This window comes from Oncorhynchus keta, chromosome 20 (assembly GCF_023373465.1).
Source record: "Oncorhynchus keta strain PuntledgeMale-10-30-2019 chromosome 20, Oket_V2, whole genome shotgun sequence".
NCBI lineage: Eukaryota > Metazoa > Chordata > Actinopteri > Salmoniformes > Salmonidae > Oncorhynchus > Oncorhynchus keta.
Genome location: NC_068440.1, coordinates 6,216,772 through 6,233,951, shown reverse-complemented (window position 1 = coordinate 6,233,951; position 17,180 = coordinate 6,216,772).

Below are 17,180 nucleotides of genomic sequence, written 5' to 3'. Positions count from 1 at the left end.
CGCATTGGCCATCACCAGCGTGTGAGCTGCTCATCATTGGTTAAATCAGTGAAATTGGAAAGCATTTTTAGGACTATAATTTCCTCCGCCATATTGTAGCCTACAATATGTCTCCACACACCTAGGCCTAGGCTATTGATGGATTCAAGACATGGCCATTTTTATTGATGTCAAGTTTGCCAGTGTCAAAGTAGCCTGCCATCCCGATCATTTGTGCGGTATGAAAAAATATTCTGCTTGAAGTTTCCAGTCGTGTAAAATGACGTAGAATTGCATGTAAAATGACGTAGAATTGCATGTAAAATGACGTAGAATTGCATGAAATGCGTTTATAAAAAGCCACATTTTCCCCAGACAATAGGCTGCAAAAATATACTCCATGTGTGCAACTTCTGGAAGTGCCTATACTCCACTGCTTTATGCTACTACGCAAATGCGATCATATGCATGCAGTGCTTTATTATAAAGGAGATTCTTTTCTCAAGCCTTCTATCACCTCAGAACTCCCCAACCCGTCAGTCACTGAGTGTAGCTGGTGCATGAAGTCAGGAGCAGGAGAGCAAAATGAGTGAGCAACATCCTTTACTCAAAAAATAAAGGCACAAGGTAACAAATACACCTGACCAAATACAAACGGTAAATATTACGCACGGGTGAAAACGGCGTCAAAAAAAAACAAACAGCCATCATGAACCGAAACGAACATAGAAACAATCACGCACAAAAACATGGGGGAAACAGAGGGTTAAATACAAGAACATGTAATTGGGGAATGAAAACCAGGTGTGTAGAAAACAAAGACAAAACCAATGGAAAATTAAAGGTGGATCAGCGATGGCTGGACCGCCCAAACGACTTCGGCGGAAGTCGTGACACAACCCCCCCCTCACGCGCTCACATTTTTGTTCCGACACCTCCCAATTTACAAATGAAGCCATGGTGACGCCCTCCTTGACAACGTGCAAGCAGATTGAGCCTTAAAAAAGGTTCCTTTTGAATGGCTCCATTAGTGACATTTCAAAATAGCTGTCGAGTGAGTTTATGGTACTGTATTTCATATGACAAAACTGTATAGGACAGAATGCACTAATTCACTCCAAACAAATCATTTACATGTAAGTTACAATCGGTGGAAGTATCTGCAATTGAATGGAATCCCTTATTTGGCATGATGGTGTTTACATCTTCCGTACCTCATCTGGTTCTGTGTATGGTTTTATAATGGCTATATTCTCTGTGTACAAAGGTCTACTCGGTTCTAGATCCGCTTGGGAATAAACAGGCCTGCTGTTGGAAATAGAAAGCCAAGCTTGTATGATTTAATTTCCATGGAAATAGGCTGAGGGAGAGAGCTGGAATTGAGATGAGAATTCCAGAAGCCCTGCTCATTGGTTCCCTTCTGGAATTTGGTATCCGGGCATTTGCTCCTCCATCAGGAATCAGATTAATTCCGTCTCGGGCTTCTCTGGCCTCGGTCTCTATGAGGCAGAGAGAGGAAACCTCTGAATCATTACAATTGGTTTGCAAACTAAAGGTTGTGCTACCATTTAAAGCATGCTGCTGTCCCCACGGAAATGGACCCATCACCTGAAATAACATTCAGATAAAGATGTTGCATTTGAAATGAGGCGGACTATATCAAGTGACAGTCAATTATCCAGACAATATTTGCAATCTTAACATACTTTCTCTGACCGGATGTTGCCTGTTTACGGTCCTGTTGGGGACACGAACACAAAATGCCGGCAGCTGTCCCATAGCCGATTTGAATCGAAGATCGAAACGAACTTGGACTTTTCTAATATCTCTCCCAAACCTACGGCCTGCATGGCACTATAGACAATGGCAAACTGTTTTAACATCGGCCCGGGCCTGAGATACGCTGGAAGGAAGGATGACCTGAGAGAAGGGGGAGGGAGGGGCGGTTGAGATGGAGAGGCGGGGGGGTGAAACTATTGAGCGGTGGGGGTAATAATAAACAGACAATTGGATGGGGTGAAGGTGCGGGTCGGGGTGAAGGATGGAGGGAGGACGGGTGAACGTCTTCAAAGGCCTCGGCTATAAACAAGAGCGGGACTTAAATATTCATAACCTGGGAATAGGTCGGCCCGTTCCTTTCATCTCCTTTGGGGAGAGACGGCCAGAGATTAGGAAGAGAGGAAAGAGAAAGATGAAGAGGGAGGAGAGAAAGGGAAGAAAGTTTGGCGTTAGCTTTGAATATAGGGTGATTTCAGGCTCAATTACAGAGCTGATGAAAGCCGGAGCTTTGTAATTTAGCTTCTTGCTCCCCTATCTTTATCTCTCAGTTCCTTTCAGACAGTATTCTCTCTCACTTCATTCTCTCGCTAGCTCGCTCTTCAACTCTTGCCCTCTTGTTTTCTTTTTTCAACGTTCTTTTCCTCTCTGTTTTCTCCTGTGTTGACTCCAAGAGGCCTCTAACTCTGTCAAAGGAGGAACGTAATCACGGTGATCTCCTAGCTGTGTCAGTGTGTTAAGGACAGTGATTGATCATGAACTGGCCTGAAGGTAGAATGACAGCAGCGGTGTGGGGAACAACCGGACACTGTAGGTCTGTCTGTAAGAGGAGAGAGAGATGGATAGGAGGTCAGACCAGTGTGGTTGTGCTTCATTGGTCATAGTGTGGTCCTGGGGAATTTATACACCATTGTTGACCATACAGTTTGTTTCAACACAAATCAAATCATAATGAACATTTATTTACAAACCTGTTCACGACACCTGCAATGTAAATAGTCCGGTGGCCATTTGATGAATTGTTCAGCAGTCTTATGGCTTGGGGGGTAGAAGCTGTTAAGTAGACTTGGCGCATCTGGTACCACTTGCCGTGCGGTAGCAGAGAAAACAGCCTATGACTTGTGTGACTGGAGTCACTGACTATTTTATGGACTTTCCTCTGACACCGCCTATTATATAGGTCATGGATGGCAGTAACCTTGGCCCCTGTGATGCACTGGGCTGTACGCACTACCCTCTGTAGCGCCTTACGGTCAGATGCCGAGCAGTTACCATACCAGGCTACTTAATGTTCATGGTTTAGATGTATCTGCATATACGCTTGTTACGCTATCCACGACTCACACGTTCCAAGACTACAGCTATAGTATAATAACCAGCCCTCAGTATCATTGCCAAAGATTTATAAGGCTTCTAATAGTCTCGTTAAACCACAGTCTTAAACTTATATGACGCTTCAGTGGAGGTATTAATGCCAAGTTTTCTTTGTTGTTTCTATGGGCCTGTCTGTCTTGGTCTGCCCGTCTCTGCTGAGTGTGACAAGAGTTGTAGTGTAGACTGGACCACGGATGACAGACTCAATCCCTTGAATCAGAGATCGCTAGGGAACAGCCTATCAGGGAGATAGAGGATAAGACAGAGATTGGTACCAGAGACCAGAAGCTTACATCATACCTTACTTCATACCATCATACCACATCATCCTCTTTTCATTTAAAAACAATGTTATATAGAACCCCGCAGTATTAGTTCCACCCAGGTACTCCTCTCCAGTCCTTATACAGACACAGAATAATGTATATCGGGGAAGAATTACATCAAACAACCCGTAGCTATTTGATGTCTACAGTACCATAATCTGTATACCATTATGGTGTGTTCTTAATTGCGTCATACCTTGTCAAGCTTGTGTGTCCCTGTTTGATAGATTTGTTGTTGTTTTATGACGTCATGTTCCCTTACTGTGATCTAATCTTGACTTTGGACTCTCCGTCGTTATTACATCACATACTCCACTTTTATTGCATCTGTGTCATAGGGGTATTACATCTTCGCTGCATTGCATGACAGTTGAAGATCGTGTCACTGTAGTCCCGACTCCCGAGCTTCAGTATCTGTTGTCACCATCAACAGATGTGGGCAGATTGAAGCCGGGCGAGATACAGAGAGCGGGAGGGGCAAGCTATAACATCTAAGGGTAAAGGGTCAGGAGCACTAAGCTCAGAGATCTGGAATCATATTGTTCTCCAGCCTGGTCTCATAGATTAGATGTAACATAGTAAACCTGGGACACTCACATTTGTATGATCTGTTGTGTTTGGTATGGTTACATAAGACAGATGGTTACTTAAGGCAAAACCAAAAGTAAGGTGGTTGTGTAGGCATATAACGCAAAATGTCTAGCAAACCCACAACTTCAGAGTTTGAATCTCATCACAGGCTTTGGTTTTTCCATTTATATTTTGAGGTTGAACGTTAGCACGTTAGTCAGTATTTTTCCACCTGTGCTGGTTTGTCCATCTCGTTAGTCGGAATGTGTTTCACCTATGCTGGCCCAGGTAATATTTAAGAGTGGCTGGCCCAGTGCCCGTTGTCTTGAGAGATGTAGAGGGTTAACACCGTTAGTTGGCGCTCCTTATTTGATTTCTAGAAAAACAATCCTTTATCTGATCTTCCTTGTTTTGGTTTGCTTCCTGACTTTAAGTTTGGTGTGGGTTTTTCTTTTGTTGGGGAAAATTTAGTGGGCGCTCATGGTGGGTGTCTTTAGGGCCACAGTTGTTGTTGCTATGCAACTTTCAATGTACACCCCCATGAGTGTCTTTCAGAACCCCATTTAAAACCCCACCTGTTTCGTTTTGGTTGTTGTCATTGACACTTTGTTAGTTCCCCCTTCTGTTTGAGCCACGTTATTGGTTCAATTGCTGAGGAACGTAACAAAATGGGGATTCATCCGGGATCTTGTTTCAAATTACACTTTTGTGGTAGAGTTTGTCGCTGACATCCACCCTGATGGGTTATAGGATTGATGGAACCATTTAGAAAGTTGCAGAAACACATACGCCCAAAAAGTTGGAAGCATTTGTGGAAAACCCTACATTGGAGATGCTAGAAAAATGTGCAAAGACGAATCTGCTCATCATTGCAAAGCATTACGATATCAAAGTTAAACATACTGATTCAAAAGCAGTAGTCAAAGAGTTAGTCTGTATTGCTTTGGTGGAGGAGGATGATGACAAGGGTCCTACGGGTGGTAGAGTACTTAAGGCAAAATGGGAACAGAACTTGGAGCTCGAGCACAAGGAAAAGGAAAGCGAATGTGGAGACTAGAACAAGAAGAACGTGCACATGCCATCGATTAAAAAGAGATGGAGCTGGAAGCGCGACAAACGGAGATAGATTGGAAAGTACTCAGAGTCAAGTCAGGCCATCTCGTACCCTCAACAGTTTGATCTTGGTCGGAACAGCCGGCTTGTGCGGTGTGCAAAGCTGTCATCAAGGCTAAGGGTGGCTACTTTGAAGAATCTCAAACATAAAATTGATTTTGATTTGTTTAACACTTTTTGGGTTACTACATGATTCCATGTGTGTTATTTTGTAGTTTTGATGCCTTCACTATTATTCTACAATGTAGAAATTAGTAAAAAATAAAGAAAAACCCTTGAATGAGTAGGTGCTCTAAAACTTTTGACTGGTACTGTAGATCGACGAAAAGAAGGGCAAAGAAAGTCAACACAACACAGAAACACTTTGCTGTTTTTTTTGCCTTCTCAGCGACTCAGAGTGCCTTTGGAGAAAGGGAGAGTGGGGAGAGTTCACAGTGAAGGGAGGAGAGATGCTGATGCTCCAGATACTCAACTAGTCTAAAGAAGGCCAGTTGTATTGCTTCTTTAACAGTTTTCAGCTGTGCTAACATAATTGCAAAAGGGTTTTCTAATGATCAATTTAAATGATAAACTTGGATTAGCTAACACAATGTGCCATTGGAACACAAGAGTGAAGGTTGCTGATAATGGGCCTCTGTACGCCTATGTAGATATTCCATAAAAATCTGCCATTTCCAGATACAATAGTTATTTACAACATTAACAATGTCTACACTGTATTTCTGATCAATTTGATGTTATGTTAATGGACAGAGAATGTGCTTTTCTTTAAAAAACAAGGACATTTCTACATGACCCCAAACGTTTGAACAGTAGTGTATACTTACAAAATGAAATAAACGAGGCTGTTTTGTCTTGTATTTAATTGTTAACAGCCATGTTTCCATTGGGGAAGGCGATTGCCTTTAATTAGCGACACATTTCAGTTGATCATGTTGTGAGATGTAAGTTATTTTCTGTTGGTTGTGAGCAAACTTGTACTGTCGGATATACACTCCATACAGAAAAGTATGTGGACACCCCCTCAAATGAGTGGATTCGGGTATTTCAGCCACACCCGTTGCTGACAGGTGTATAAAATTGAGCACACAACCATGCAATCTCCATAGACAAACATTGGCTGTAGAATGGCCTTACTGAAGAGTTCAGTGACTTTCAACGTGGCACCGTCATAGGATGCCACCTTTCCAACAAGTGAGTTTGTCATATTTCGGCCCTGCTAGAGCTGCCCCGGTCAACTGCACATGCTGTTATTGTGAAGTGGATACGCCCAGAAGCAATAACGGCCCAGCCGTGAATTGGCAGGCCACACAAGCTCATAGAACGGGACTGTCGAGTACTGAAGTACGCAGAGCGTAAACATTTGGTTGTCCTCGGTTGCAACACTCACAAACAAGTTCCAAACTGCCTCTGGATGCAACGTTAGCGCAATAACTGTTCGTCGGGAGCTTCATGGAATTGGTTTCGAGCAGCCGCTCACAAGCCTAACATCACCATGTGCAATGCCAAGCGCCGGCTGGAGTGGTGTTAAGCTTGCCGCCATTGGACTCTGGAGCAGTGGAAAAGTGCTCTCTGGAGTGATGCATCACGCTTCACTATCTGGCTGTCCGACGGACAAATCTGGGTTTGGCGGATGCCAGGAGAACGCTACCTGCCCCAATGCACAGTGCCAACTGTAAGGTTTGGTGGAGACAGTATGTGTTCCACCTGTGCTGGTTTTTCCATCTCGTTTGTCGGAAGGTGTTTATTGTTGTCAGTGACTCTTTGTTGAAATGTGTTTCACCTATGCTGGCCCAGGTAATATTTAAGAGTGGCTGGCCCAGTGCACGTTGTCTTGAGAGACGTGGAGGGTTAACACCGTTAGTTGGCGCTCCTTATTTGATTTCTAGAAAAACAATCCTTTATCTGATCTTCCTTGTTTTGGTTTTGCTCCCCTTTTTGGTTTTGCTTCCTGACTTTAAGTTTTGTGTGTGTTTTTCTTTTGTTGGGCAAATTTAGTGGGCCACGAGTTGTTGTTGCTATGCAACTTTCAATGTACACCCCCATGAGTGTCTTTCAGAACCCCTCTTAAAACCCCACCTGTTTCGTTTTGGTTGTTGTCATTGACACATTATTAGTTCTGTTTGACTGACAGTTTTGGTTTTCTTGCTGAGGAACGTAACTGTCGGGGGTGGGTGTATAACGCAACCGTCTAGCAACCCAAAGGTTGCGTGTTTGAATCTCATCACTGACAACTTTTTAACTACTTTTTTAGCTACTTTGCTTAGCGTGTTAACTAACCCTTTCCCTTTCCCTAACCCTAAACTGAACCCTTTTAGCTAACCCAAACCTTAACCCTTGAACCTAACTCCTAAAAGTAACCCTAACCCGTAGCCTAGCTAATTTTACCCAGCTAGCTAATGTTAGCCACCTAGCTAGAATTCGTAACATGTCATACGTTTTGCAACTAGCATATTGTACATTTTGAATATCCGTAACATATGATACGCTTTGCAAATTCGTAACATATACTACGAATTGTAAATTCGTAACATATCATCCGAAATGATCCACAAATTAATACATACCATATGAAACATAACATATCATACTAAATGGAGTGTCTCAGATTTGCTTACAAAATAATATGAAATGCTCTGAGACCCCAGGTATTGTTCTCAGGACCTACTTGTAAGTGTTTTGATATGATTTGAGTGTCTTTTATCGCTCTTGCCCTCCTTTTTCGAGAGAGGGGATTAGTGACATCACAATGCCACAGTAGGGTGTCCTGCCTATCCTATTATGATGGGTTAGGATGCATGATGTACAGTGCTGATTACAGTACATACATTTCAAACAGTAGGCTACAACCAATGTACTATCCCTATACTACATTTACACCCAGTTCCTGTACATCCAGTGGGTTATTCCGCCATTGAAAATAACCAGGAAAAGCAGTATTTTATGTAGGAGGGAGTCACACTTAGCTACAGTTGAAGTCGGAAGTTTACATACACTTGGGTTGAAGTCATTAAAACTCATTTTTCAACCACTACACAAATTTCTCCTCAACAAACTATAGTTTTGGCAAGTCGGTTAGGACATCTACTTTATGCATGACACAAGTCATTTTTTCAACAATTGTTTACAGACAGACTATTTCACTTATAATTCACTGCATCACAATTCCAGTGGGTCAGACGTTTACATACACTAAGTTGACTGTGCCTTTAAAACAGCTTGGAAAATTCCAGAAAAGTATGTCATGGCTTTAGAAGCTTCTGGTTGATATAATTTGAGTCAATTGGCGGTATACCTGTGGATGTACAATCGTGGCCAAAAGTTTTGAGAATGACACAAATATGAATTTTCACAGTCTGCTACCTCAGTTTGTATGATGGCAATTTGCATATACTCCAGAATGTTATGAAAAATGATCAGATGAATTGCAATTAATTACAAAGTCCCTCTTTGCCATGCAAATGAACTGAATCCCCCAAAAATATTTCCACTGCATTTCAGCGCTGCCACAAAAGGACCAGCTGACATCATTTCAGTGATTCTCTCGTTAACACAGGTGTGAGTGTTGACGAGGACAAGGCTGGAGATCACTCTGTCATGCTGATTGAGGTCAAATTACAGACTGGAAGCTTCAAAAGGAGGGTGGTACTTGGAATCATTGTTCTTGATTCGTGGTTACCTGCAAGGAAACACGTGCCGTCATCATTGCTTTGCACAAAAAGGGCTTCACAGGCAAGGATATTGCTACCAGTAAGATTGCACCTAAATCAACCATTTATCGGATCATCAAGAACTTCAAGGAGAGCGGTTCAATTGTAGTGAAGAAGGCTTCAGGGCGCCCAAGAAAGTCCAGCAAGCGCCAGGACCGTCTCCTAAAGTTGATTCAGCTGCTGGTTTGGGGCACCACCAGTACAGAGCATGCTCAGGAATGGCAGGTGTCAGGCCATCCAGGAAAAACATCAGGGACAAATCAAAGTTTTTGTCACGTGTGCCGAATACACTGAATACCTTACAGTGAAATGCTTACTTACAGGCTCTAACCAATGGTGCGGAAAAAAGGTGTGTGTGTGTGTGTGTGTGTGTGTGCGTGTAGGTAAGTAAAGAAATAAAACAACAGTAAAAAGACATTTGAAAAGAGAGTAGCAAGGCTATATACAGACACCTGTTAGTCAGGCTTATTAAGGTAGTATGTACATGTAAGTATCGTTAAAGTGACAATGCATATATGATGAACAGAGAGTAGCAGAAGCGGAAAAATAGGGGTTGGCGGGTGGTGGGACACAATACAGATAGCCCTGTTAGCCCATGTGCGTGAGCACTGGTTGGTCGGGCCAATTGAGGTAGTATGTACATGAATGTATAGTTAAAATGACTATGCATATAAGATAAACAGAGAGTAGCAGCAGCGCAAAAGAGAGGTTCGGAGGAGGCACACAATGCAAATAGTCCAGGTAACCACTTGGTTACCTGTTCAGGAGTCTTATGGCTTGGGGGTAAAAACTGTTGAAGCCTTTTTGTCCTAGACTTGGCACTCCGGTACCGCTTGCCATACAGTAGTAGGGAGAACAGTCTATGACTGGGGTGGCTGGGGTCTTTGATCATTTTTAGGGCCTTCCTCTGACACCGCCTGGTTTAGAGGTCCTGGATAGCAGGCAGCTTTGCCCCAGTATGCACTGCCCTCTGAAGTGCCTTGCGGTCTGTAGCCGAGCAGTTGCCGTACCAGGCAGTGATGCAACCAGTCAGGATGCTCTCGATGGTGCAGCTGTAGAACCTTTTGAGGATCTGAGGACCAATTCCAAATAATTTCAGTCTCCTGAGGGGGAATAGGTTTTGTTGTACCCTCTTCACGACTGTCTTGGTGAGTTTGGACCAATCTAGTTTGTTGTTGATGTGGACACCAAGGAATTTGAAGCTCTCAACCTTCTCCATGGGGATGGGGACGTGCTCGGTGCTCCTTTTCCTGTAGTCCACAATCATCCCCTTAGTCTTGGTTACGTTGAGGGATAGGTTGTTATTCTGGCACCACCCGGCCAGGTCTCTGACCTCCTCCCTATAGGCTGTCTCGTCGTTGTCGGTGATCAGGCCTACCACTGTTGTGTCGCCAGCAAACTTAATGATGGTGTTGAAGTTGTTCCTGGCCATGCAGTCGTGGGTGAACAGGGAGTACAGGAGAGGACTGAGCACGCACCCCTGGGGAGCACCAGTGTTGGGGATCAGCGTGGCAGATGTGTTGCTACCTACCCTCACCACCTGGGGACGGCCTGTCAGGAAGTCCAGGATCCAGTTGCAGAGGGAGTTGTTTAGTCCCAGTATCCTTAGTTTGGTGATGAGCTTTGAGGGTACTATGGTGTTGAACGCTGAGCTGTAGTCAAAGAACAGCATTCTCACATAGGTGTTCCTTTTGTCCAGCTGGGAAAGGGCAGTGTGGAGTGCAATAGAGATTGCATAATCTGTGGATCTGTTTGGGCGGTATGCAAATTGGAGTGGGTCTAGGGTTTCTGGGATAATGGTGTTGATGTGAGCCATTACCAGCCTGTCAAAGCACTTCATTGCTACGGACGTGAGTGCTATGGGTCTGTAGTCATTTAGGCAGGTTGCCTTTGTGTTCTTGGGCACAGGGACTATGGTGGTCTGCTTGAAACATGTTGGTATTACAGACATCAGGGACATGTTGAAAATGTCAGTGAAGACACCTGCCAGTTGGTCAGGACATGCCCGGAGCACACGTCCTGGTAATTCGTCTGGCCCCGCAGCCTTGTGTATGTTGACCTGTTTAAAGGTCTTACTCACGTCGGCTACTCAGTGCGTGATCATACAGTCGTCCGGAACAGCTGATGCTCTCATGCATGCCTCAGTGTTGCTTGCATCGATGCCAGCATAGAAGTGATTTAGCTCGTCTGGTAGGCTCGTGCCACTGGGCAGCTCGCGGCTGTGCTTCCCTTTTGTAGTCTGTAATAGTTTGCAAGCCCTGCCACATCCGACGAGAGTCAGGGGCCGGTGTAGTATGATTCAATCTTAGCCCTGTATTGACGCTTTGCCTGTTTGATGGTTCGTCACAGGGCATAGAGGAATTTCTTGTAAGCTTCCGGGTTAGAGTCCCGCACCTTGAAAGCAGCAGCTTTAACCTTTAGCTCAGTGCGAATATTGCCTGTAATCCATGGCTTCTGGTTGGGATATGTACGTAAAGTCACTGTGGGGACGACGTCCTTAATGCACTTATTGCTAAAGCCAGTGACTGATGTGGTGTATTCCTCAATGTCATCGGAAGAGTCCTGGAACATGTTCCAGTCTGTGCTAGCAAAGCAGTCCTGTAGTTTAGCATCTGCTTCATCTGACCATTTTTTTACAGACCAAGTCACTCGTGTTTCCTGCTTTCATTTTTGCTTGTAAGCAGGAATCAGATGGATAGAGTTGTGGTCGGATTTACCAAATGGAGGGCGAGGGAGAGCTTTGTACTCTGTGTGTGGAGTACAAGTGACATACCATTTTTTCCCACTCTTGTTGCACATTTAACATGTTGATAGAGATTTGGTAGAACTGATTTAAGTTTCTGACTGACAGACAGATATTCTGCAAAAGGTACAGGGATTGGACTGCTGAGGACTGGGGTAATGTCATTTTCTCTGATGAATCCCCTTTCCGATTGTTTGGGGCATCCGGAAACAAGCTTGTCAGGAGAAGACAAGGTGAGCGCTACCATCAGTTATGTGTCATGCCAACAGTGAAGCATCCTGAAACCATTCATGTGTGGGGTTGCTTTTCAGCCAAGGGAGTGGGCTCACTCACAATTTTGCCTAAGAACACAGCCATGAACAAAGAATGGTACCAACACATCCTCCGAGAGCAACTTCTCCCAACCATCCAGGAACAGTTTGGTGACGAACAATGCCTTTTCCAGCATGATGGAGCACCTTGCCATAAGGCAAAAGTGATAATTAAGTGGCTCGGGGAACAAAACATCGATATTTTGGGTCCTTGGCCAGGAAACTCCCCAGACCTTAATCCCATTGAGAACTTGTGGTCAATTCTCAGGAGGAGGCAGGTAGACAAACAAAACCCCACAAATTCTGACAAACTCCAAGCATTGATTATGCAAGAATGGGCTGCCATCAGTTAGGATGTGGCCCAGAAGTTAATTGACAGCATGCCAGGGCGGATTGCAGAGGTCTTGAAAAAGAAGGGTCAACACTGCAAATATTGACTCTTTGCATCAACTTCATGGAATTGTCAATAAAAAGCCTTTGACACTTACGAAATGCTTGTAATTATACTTCAGTATTCCATAGTAACATCTGACAAAAATATCTAAAGACACTGAAGCAGCAAACTTTGTGGAAAATAATATTTGTGTCATTATCAAAACGTTTGGCCACGACTTTATTATACTATTTACTATTTATTATACTTTAACAACATGAGTCTGTGAGCTGGCATTCAGTGAAGGACAAACTATGGAGGCAGTAGAATACAAAGATAAATGAACAAAAAATGGAAATAAATGGTTTGAAACAAAAGGCCAAAAGATTGAGACAGTGAGATAAGAGAGTGAGGTGAGTGTCAGTGAGTTAGGAGAGGGACAGTGTGTGTGTGTGTGTGTGTGTGTGTGTGTGTGTGTGTGTGTGTGTGTGTGTGTGTGTGTGTGTGTGTGTGTGTGTGTGTGTGTGTGTGTGTGTGTCCAAAGATATTTCATAGGTATTTTATCAGATGCACCATTTCGCCAATATCTACCTCACCGGCTCCTCTTGCGGTGTCTCTCTGGTTCCTTTGTCCATCATTCTCTTTAGCATAGTTTTGGGGTAAGTGAAAATATAGGGATTCCACTTATTGTTACGTATTTGTGTTAGAGTAGATTGGGAACCACCTCTGTATCCCTCCGCCCTATGTCCATAGGCTTAATTTGGGAGAAATTCTTGGGGGAATGCTCTTTGTTTCAGGGTTTGAGAAGATTATGTTGTGACAAAGGCTGAGAGTGCTATTGGCAAAATGATTTCCTCATCTCTGCAACAAACTGAAGTTCTTATTTTTCCTATCACACAAACACACACACATATTTTGTGTTTTTTTACTAATCTCAATATTTCATGATGAAAATAGCAACCCAATCCCCCTTTTATGAAGAACAGAGCTGCTCAATTCCCAATGTATCAAATTCTGATGACTAGAATGTTCACATTTCTTTATTTCAACTGTTCAATTCATAGGGGGCTGAATTATTCCATCGTGATTTCATTCATATACTGAGATATCACTGCCGTACTCAAATTATGCCTTACTCAAATCAGGGAATGAGCATCACATTACAAAAGTTGAAACAATGGAACCATTGTCTTATCAAGAACTGTTATCTTATCAAGAATCAAGGCTCTGGATTTGATCTGTCTTGAAGGGCAAAAAGGACATTGTCTTCCCAACACTGAGAATGCATGGCCTGCATTATCTTCTCATATAGCCTGCTAAGACACTAAGACACAAAGTATGTGGACACCTGCTCGCCGAACATCTCATTCCAAAATCCATTTGCTGCTGTTTCAGCCTCCACTCTTCTAGGAAGGCTTTCCACTAGATTTAGGAACATTGCTGCGGGGACTTGATTTCATTCAGGCACAAGAGCATTAGTGAGGACGGGCACTGATGTTGGGCGATTAGGCCTGGCACATAGTCTGCGTTTCAATTCATCCCAAAGGTGTTGAATGGGGTTGAGGTCAGGGCTCTGTACAGGCCAGTCAAGTTCTTTCACACCAATTTCGGCAAACCATTTCTGTATGGACCTCGCTTTGTGCACGGGGGTATTGTCATTTTGAAACAGAAAAGGGCCTTCCCCAAACTGATGCCGACAAAGTTGGAAGCACAGAATTGTATAGAATGTCATTGCATGCTGTTGCGTTAAGACTTCCCTATACAGGAACTAAGGGACCATGAAAAACAGACCATTATTCCTCCGTCAACAAATTGTACAGTTGGCACCATGCACTCGGGCAGGTAGTGTTTTCCTGGCATCTGCCAAATCCAGATTTGTCCATCGGCCTGCCAGATGGTGAAGCGTTATTTATCACTCGAGAGAACACGTTTCTCCACTGCCCCAAAGTCCAACGGCTGCAAGCTTTACACCACTCCAGCCTACACTTCTCATTACGCATGGTGATCTCAGGCTTGTGTTGGACACATTTCATGAATTTTCCTACGAACAGTTCTTGTGCTGAAGTTGCTTCCAGAGGCGGTTTGGAACTCGGTAGTGAGTGTTGCAACCGAGGACAGATGATTTTTACATGTACGGGATTCACCACTCAGTTGTCCCATTCTGTGATCTTGTGTGGACTATCTTGTGTGCAGTATCTTGTGCGGCTGGGCCGCAAAGTGACAATAAGTTGACCGGGGCAGCTCTAGCAGGGCCTATGACGGTGCCACGCTGAAAGTCACTGAGCTCTTTAGTAAGGCCATTCTACTGCCAATGTTTGGCTATGGAGATTGCATGTCGGTGTGCTCAATTTTATACAACTGTCAGCAACGGGTGTGGCTGAAATAGCCGAATCCACTCATTTGAAGGGGTGTCCAAATAACTTTGTATATATAGTGTATGCAGGCCATATTTGTGCATTAGCATGCAAGTAGCCTATTCAGCTTCTGGTTGTTGGATATGGGCCATCGTGTAGGCTAACTCTGACAGGCATGATTCGATGAGAGGGTGTTGAAATATAAATACCCCCCTGTCACGGAATATTTCAATTAATCAGGTCGCTATTTTTCCCCCCAGCGCGCTAGCACTTAACACTGTTTATTTATTTAAGAGGGTAGAGGTGGGGGGTATGTAGGGAGAGAGGGCAGCATTGGTGGTGTGGATGATCTATGTGCTTCTTCTTGGCCCCTCTTGTGTTGACCTTCAGTTAACCAGCGTTTGCGTCCACTCCCGCTAATTAGCACGCCACACACTCCAGCACACACTCTGCTCTGCTCTCTTGGATGTGGCCCAGTGACATGGCAGAATGCGGGCATGGGAGAAAATCACTGCAGCAACTACAATGCAAACACTCATAGATTGAACTCCCCTTTATTTCTCCACATCCTCCTCTCCATGAATTCCAAGGGTAAAAAAACAAAAAAACAGACAGCCGTATCTGGAAAAAGTCGATTACGTCTGGAGGAGAGAAACAGGGACTGGGTGGGTGTGAATTGGCTCTGATAACTATTGCTGTGTTGAGCATGGAGGCACTCATGTAAATGTATTCCTTGTTTATTTTATGCCAAAGTCTTGTGAAATACAAATGAGGACATTACTGTGCTGTTCCTCTCACTGAAACGCTCTGGCCCAAAACCTGATCCGGATATAAAGGATCTATTTCCCAGTGATGGACACACACATACATCATGCCCTCCCTCCTCTCCTGTTTTCAGCCCCTTGTGTCCCCTGTGTATTAATCTGTGATTCTAAAGATGTGATTTTATGGCGCCTCTCATGAAATATTCATGGGCAGGCAGGCAGCGCGTCCTGCTGGGCCTGATCACCAGGTAGAATGAATACCATTACCATGGTTTCACACATGAGCAGCGCCATCATGGCTATCTAATGCCGGCTGTCCCTCTTCATCCATTAAGTGCCTCCATTGTCAACACGGCCCCGATACCATTTATTTATCAATCGCCTTTTTGGCACCAAGGTGCTTTTGGCTCTGCAACACCACTGCAGCATATTTGAGGGGGTGGGGGGGGACAGGGATGTTAATGTCTGTATATTTGAACTTCCCCATCCCGTTCCATCCTGTTTCCAGGCCAATGTTAGTGCTTTTGCTAGCGCCGGAGCCGCATTGACATATTTCAATGGGATTTCAATGGTATCCAAGGGAGCCTCTGTGAGCTTTGAGCCTCTCCGGCCATAATCAACCAGCAGAACAACCAACACTCCACCAAAAAGGATTCCTCATCATTTCAATGGGGCCTCTTCATAGCCACAGGAAGTAGGAGTGCTGCTGCACTCCCTGAAAAAATCAGGATTTAAAATGTATTATGAAGAAATATTCTGGCATTCTATTCTATCTCTATGTTCTATTCTGAGGATTTGGTTGCCTAACCACACACTGACATGCACAGCTCTCTGGGTGAGGTTCTGGCTGTCTAACCACACACTGACATGCACAGCTCTCTGGGTGAGGTTCTGGCTGTCTAACCACACACTGACATGCACAGCTCTCTGGGTGAGGTTCTGTCTGTCTAACCACACACTGACATGCACAGCTCTCTGGGTGAGGTTCCGTCTTCATTAGTCTCCAGTAAGTGATGAAGTCCCTCCCATCTATGTAATGTATTACAGGTTATTGGACAGGTGCACTCAGGTGGAAGGAGGGGTGGAGTTCATGACACTCCATTCCAGATGTGACAACATTTGCCTCAACCCATGGGTCCAGCAGGCAGAGTTCAATAAATACAGGCAGATGTGAGATGCAGGAAGATGGCACTCCTCTCATACCAAACTGTAGCTACTGACCAAGTTTCCAGCAGGAGGAGGATTTGAATCGGTCAGTAGCCTACTGAGTCATACAAGAAGAGTGCAATTATTAAATGTCTGTAGATATTCTAAACAATGTGTTTTGATCACTTAAAAAAAATGTTTTAACCCTAATTTAACTAGAGAGACACCGCAAGAGGAGCCGGTGAGGTAGATATTGGCGAAATCTGATAAAATACCTAAGAAATATCTTTGGACACACACACACCAGTACACACACATGCACACACGCACACACGCGCACACACACACACACACACACACACACACACACACACACACACACACACACACACACACACACACACACACACACACACACACACACACACACACACCAGTACACACACACGCACACACACGCACACAGTCCCTCTCCTAACTCACTGGACAGGGAAAGAGGTTGATTTTAATGCAGCATGTAAAAAGGCCCCCCTCCCTCTCCTCCCTCACTCTCTTATCTCGCTGTCTCGATCTTTTGGCCTTTTGTTTCAAACCATTTATTTCAATTTTTTGTTCTTTTATCTGTGTATTCTACTGCCTCC